This window comes from Pygoscelis adeliae, unplaced genomic scaffold (genome assembly GCF_000699105.1).
Source record: "Pygoscelis adeliae isolate BGI_AS28 unplaced genomic scaffold, ASM69910v1 Scaffold171, whole genome shotgun sequence".
NCBI lineage: Eukaryota > Metazoa > Chordata > Aves > Sphenisciformes > Spheniscidae > Pygoscelis > Pygoscelis adeliae.
In genome coordinates, this window is record NW_008824186.1 from 2116978 (window position 1) to 2122977 (window position 6000).

The 6000-nt window shown below is 39.1% G+C and overlaps 1 protein-coding gene across 2 annotated transcripts in view; it reads right to left on the minus strand.

The window, feature by feature from the left end:
* The window catches only part of HIPK3 (homeodomain interacting protein kinase 3), a 116522-nt gene that overhangs the window by 73512 nt on the left and 37010 nt on the right, over positions 1-6000 (minus strand). The window contains exon 1 of one of the 2 annotated variants that reach the window (XM_009334498.1): positions 5782-5993. The exons of the other annotated variant lie outside the window; for it this stretch is intronic. The gene's annotated coding sequence lies outside the window, so the exon portion shown is untranslated. Of the gene's footprint in view, positions 1-5781; positions 5994-6000 lie in introns of those variants that run through there. 2 annotated transcript variants of the gene reach the window in all.

Genomic DNA, 6000 nt, shown 5'->3' on the forward strand with positions numbered 1-6000 from the left:
CAAGCGCTAAAAGACAAAGATCTTGTGAGGACCTCCTCTACCCCTATAAATAGTTTAAATCTTCAAAAACAAGCTGTGGAAAAAACTTCTCAACTAGAACAGACAGATTTTAGACAAGCAAGCAATTCTAATCATTTAAAAAGGAAAAAAAAAGAAAACACAGAATAATTGAAAGGAAAAGGGTAGGAAGTAGCAGATGACTGAAGTTTCTAGGAAAACACAGGAAGGAAGAGGTTTACAAGGCAATGATGCACATTAACAGCTTTTCAGTCAAAGAGGCAGACAGACATCTTAAAAGAAACAAAAAGTCTTCTGGAAATTGAGCAAGTTCCACCAATTGTTGTGTACCAATACAGGCAAAACCTGCACCATACGGAAGAGGGGGAAAAAATGAGTACATTTTACTCAAACTAGTGGAATAAGGTAAAGGTTAACACACCAGTTTTGTAAACACTGATGAAGAAGAAAAACACAGTAGTAAACAAAAGAGACTGGGGAAACAGGAGAGAAGAACTGTGCTTTCGTATCTACATATGAAAAAGTAAATTACTTTTGAAAAGTAGATTACTAAGGTTTCAGATAAAATTGTGCATATAGATAATTTTTATGAATACCCAATGCTAGTGATTACACTCATCTTCCAGAGGGAGCTTAAATCCCCAGTAAAAAAAAAAAAGTTTCTTTGCTTCCCTTAAAATAAACCTTCTATCGATTATCAGGATTGGAGCTTGTTTTCTCTCTGAGCTTTTGCATTTATATGACAACCTTCTCATGCAGACCTTGAGCCTATGCTAGCTCCTTTCTGTGGGTAGGCATTTGTTTCAGTTGATACCAGCAGGATCAGGGAAAGGTTCAGATGTCAGTTCACATCCAAAGACCCTAGGGAGCCAGCCTAGAGGGATTTGGTCACACTAATAAAAGCAGCAAACATCTTTGCAATGAAGACACTCCAGCCGCACACAAAGTACAGCTGCACCAGTTATCGCAATCCCAGCTGAAGTTGCTCTACTGGCAGTTTTCCTGCCCAGTGACCAGTTTTGCTATCTCACTTTATTGTGCTTCAAGACAAGGTGAGCACAAGGTGAGGAGACCCACTTCCATGTCACGGTTCACCTTCTACCCAAAAGTCAAGTAAAACTAAAGTAAAACTCCTAAAATAACCAAAAGCAAGTTCTCTCAGGTATAGGACGCCACTTGGCCCAAGGCAAGGCAACAGCCAAGCTTCAGCTTTGTGATAAAAATCTTGTCTCACCCAGCAACTTAAGTTCTCGCCAATCTCATGCCTTGGAAGTTAAGTGTCCCGGTCAGGTAAAAACAGCTGCAGGACAATACAGCGTAGTAACCTAAAGGAGCACAGCCTCCACCACAGAGAAGGGTAAGAAATGCTCAGGTTGGTGGATTACAGAGAGTGGTTTCCAACAGGCAGGGAAAGTGGCTGTGGGCATCTCCCGCCTGCAGTCACACCCTCCCCTTTTAACGAGGATGTTAAGGGGACTCTGCACAGGTATTAGGACCTGAGCTTTCTTGTCCCCAGATTTTCCACTACTTATTCTGAATGGGTAGTTACTGTGGTGCTGTATATATTCGGCAAGTAATGTGTTTATACAAACATGAAGGGTTTTTCATTTGACAAAAGCTGACTTTTTACATGAAAAGCATGAAATCATATTTAATTTGTAATATGCTTTAAAAAGCACTAAAATAGTTTTCTAGAACTGTTAAATTATTTTAGCAAGAATGGAGAGAGTCACATGAGTTTAAGATTACTGATTTTAAAAATAGTTTTTTTGATGGGAGTATCACTCATAACATGCAATAATAATGCTCTGTACATAAGAATCCAATTACTTTTTTAATATTGAGATAGTTGCTGTAGCTTTGATCATACTGAAAATATATGAAAGTATTTCTAAATCTGTTTTATCTTTGGATATTTCACTGGGTCTTATCTTATTGCTGTGTTTTGGAACTTGAACTTAACAATTTTCTAAGCTTCATTCTGTTATACCCAATTATTGTAGGGCACAATAGAGCTGGAGAAAAGGCCATACTTCCAAAAAGGAATATTTTCTAATTTTTCCTGAAAACACAAGGTGAAAGAAGACTGTACAAAAAGTTTACATAATGCTGGGACTATTAAATATGTCAAGTTAATAACATAGGGAGAGATATTTTGAATTAAACTGATTCTAAGTCACTGAATAAGAAAAAAGTTAGAACTAAACTACTTGAATTGACTTGCTTAAAAAACACTCCAGTTATTTGGCTGTTCTTCCATTTTCAAGCAAAATTGCTAAGCGAGAGATTAACCCCATTTTGTCAGAAAGTTACCCACTCTCAAAAATTAAGTGGAATATTAAGACACTATATGAAAAAAAAAGTGATATAATGTGAAAAAATACTACAAAACTGTACAAAGATTATCCCCAAACTGCATCTAAAAACAAGACTTACAACAATTCTTGCCATCTTTCCCAACATTCACTATATTGAAATAAAACAACTGAAGAATTAAGGCGGGGGGGAATACTATGCTATCAAATAAAGTCACAGACTAAAACCCACTTCCACAATTACATGTTGTTCCTCTGCTCATCTGTCACTCAAAAGTTAGTGCCTCTGAAGAGAAACAGAGCTTCAATTTCTCTAGAAATCTGTAAAAGAGCTAGAGGCTCCGAATTAAAATGGTCTATAGAGGGAGGCGGGGGAAGCCAAGAACAGGTAGCAGGATTTTCCAGGCTTTATGCTTCATAATAGGTCATTTCAGGCCAAATAGACGGTGTTCATCGCCTGTAGAAGTCAGAAAAGGTAACCCATTGCTAACCCATTTTACCGCACTAGCTACTGAAAGTTACTTCAAATATAGTTAATATTGTTATTTAAGGTATACTGCGCGGTCATCAGTCATCTCTAACACACTCAGCACTCATGCTTGCTAATTTCTTCATATTTGGATTGAAAGTAATACATATTTTCTACTCCATCTCCGATTTTCAGTCAAGAGATCTGAAAAAGTAAAAATAGTATTTCAGTGACTTAGGAACGGTGACGTTAACTTAGTAGAAGTTCCCCAGCATCGAGCTCAACTCTTACTTCCTTTATTTTCAAAGGCAAGCAAATGTCATAGTCAGACCAGCTGAAAATAAGTATTTGGCCAGCTCTGAGTTTACATAACCCATCTACAGGAGCTTCATAGATTCAATGAAGTGCTAAGGATGTTTTCTTCATCAAAGTAATCCTATACCAAGACTTCTAAAATTCTCCTGTAACTGCATTATAACATCATCAGGGAATTGAAGAAACTCAGAAAACACGAAAGGGTACAAACAAGCTTTTTTGAGGTATGGAAGGTGGATACTATTTCAAAAAATTCAACAGCAAACACGTAACTGAGGAGTGCTGGTATGACCACGAGGACATCCTACTTCCACATTTCTTCTTCCCTCGATCGAGTATCACTAGTTGATTCTCAGGCCTGCTCTGCCCCATTCACACTCCTGTTAGTCAGTGGAGCAGTTTACCTCAGCTGTAATGCTTCTGCATATGGAATGAAATAATCATAGATTCAGTGAAGCTAAGGATTGTCTGATAAAAAAATTTTTAAAAAAGCATAGATGTTCTCCGCTTTTTTCCACAAAGTTCTGTGCAGAAAGCGCTACTGCCTACAGTAACTATTCTGTATGTGCACAGCAGTGATATGCCACGGTGCCTTACAGACCTCACATTGCAACAGTGAAATTTAGCTCAGCTAAAAGTATTTCTTCTTCTGTATTTAACATTCCTCTGAAATACACGTTCAGCCTCAAATGACAGTGCTGCGCCAGTTACCAATGCTCTTCTCCCCCCCCGCCCCTATAAGAAAGCCAACTACAAAATTCCTGTTTCAAAATGCACTGTTTTGTCAAAAGGATCTTTGTTGCTATCATCAGCATACTGGCAGGATGGAAAATACAAGAAAGAGAATATATACTGTTAAAAAGAAAACTATTCTAAAAACAGGAAGAGTGCAATCCCTTAAAATAGTACAGAGAGGTACATCCCTAAACACACAAGCTTGAGGAAGCATAGCCTGATATTCCTACATGTTTACGTTGGGATTTTCATAAGAATTAAGCATAGTTAATTCTGTTCTACTCAGGAGCTGGTAAGCTAACACTCTCTCTAAAAGTTCTGCTCAGCCTCCCATCCCCTTTAATGGACACAATCAATCCAACAGATGCTTTTTGAAAAATCACCTCTAAAACAAGATTTGTTTTGAAGCAACTGCTGTAGATTGAAGCACACAACAAGAAAAGCAGGATGCACAAATTCTAGTATTTCTATCAGTTACGTCAACTTCTGTAAGATAAGTTGAAAGCTCACTCTTCCTCCCCACACCCTGCCTCTGTCTCTGGCATCTCGTTATGCAGGAGCCGGTCCCATTTCCCTGTTTCTGTAGGTATTTGTTTGAAAGATAGGAGGGGGGAAACATGCAAACACAAAAAACTTCAAAGGAAGAAAAATCACAGGCACCAGCAGAGACCCCAAGTCAGGGGCAGCTTCCTGAGCAATTTTTTAATGAAACTTTATTCCAGCTGATGGAACCTCTCCAATTACAAGGCGTCCTCAAACCCGGAGAGCCACACACCACCACCACAACCCGAATTAGAGCACCTAGCCAAACATATCTGTGAAAAAATAATTTACAAGCACAACCGATGCCACACCCTGAGCAAGCAGCAGAACTTGCACTACAACAGAAGTCCCTGGTAATAAGCACATTAAATGAAAACTCTATCTAATTCCTGTTTTACATGATTATAAACATGATCTCACCCTGCGCTACCATAAATGGTTTGCAGCAGCACAGATAAAGTAGTCACCACTGTTATATCAGTATCAGTTTTCTCCCGGTAAGTCCATGTTAACACGTTGCTCTATTTATGTGTGATCTCACCATGCCACTCCATAATACAGTCTTGACCTATTTTCCAGATGCTTAATTAATCTCTTTGCTGGCTGCCACACTTCTTAGACAGTTACTGTGTGAATTTTAAACTCAGGAAATAGAAACCTTTAGCGAATCACCTCTGTTATGGAATTATTGTTATGTCATAAAGTAAGTCCCCAGACTCCAGCCAAGCTTTTCTACTTTGTGTGAAATCAATCAGAGCATAAGCTTTTTGCAAATGATGTAATGGGAGGTAATACTGGGGGGACAAAATAATCACAGAAATATGCACTGTTATCAACAAGTGCAGCTTTACATAATATAATTGCCTCTCGTATTAATAACACGTTTTCCCACAATTTAAAGATACTAAAGTAACTGAAGTAAACAAGGTTATATGCAAGCAGGAAGATGCAAAAACATCACAGAGCCACATAATTTCTGGGAAGGCAAGTCTGGGAGTCTCAAAACAACTTACCAAGTTAACAAAAAAGGAAACCATCACAGTTTTTGGAACTAACATTTTAAGTCAGATGCAACAGTTAGTAAGAAAAGTATAGCCTCAAAAGAAAGATATTTATATATACGTAAGCACACAGTACTAACAATTGAGGGCTTCGTGTAAATAAAAAAAAAAGAAAAAAGAAAAATCATTATTTCCTACAGCACCAAACACATGCAAACGCATCCGCCAGTTTTATAATTGATACCACGATGAATTAAGAGCCAGAACCCAGGCAATCCCTGCTGCAATCATTACGTTAAAGCCACCAGCAATAATAACAACTCCCCCCCCCCCCTTTTTTTTTTTTTTTTTTTTTTTTTTACAGAGCTCGTTCTTGGGAACTGACCAAATCCTAAAGCGTCAGCTTCCTTTCCAGTTTTTTTTATTTATAGCGGCCCCTCAGCACCATTTGCTCCTCTCGCCCCAGCGCCAACTTCCCCCACAGCGCAGGGGAAGGGGGTCTCGCGGGTCTCTTCTCAGGGGTCAGGGCGAGGGACGGGGGTCGGGTCCCGCCGGGGCTACGAGGAGCCACCGAGGCGGAGGCAGGTCCCGTAACGGGAGAAGC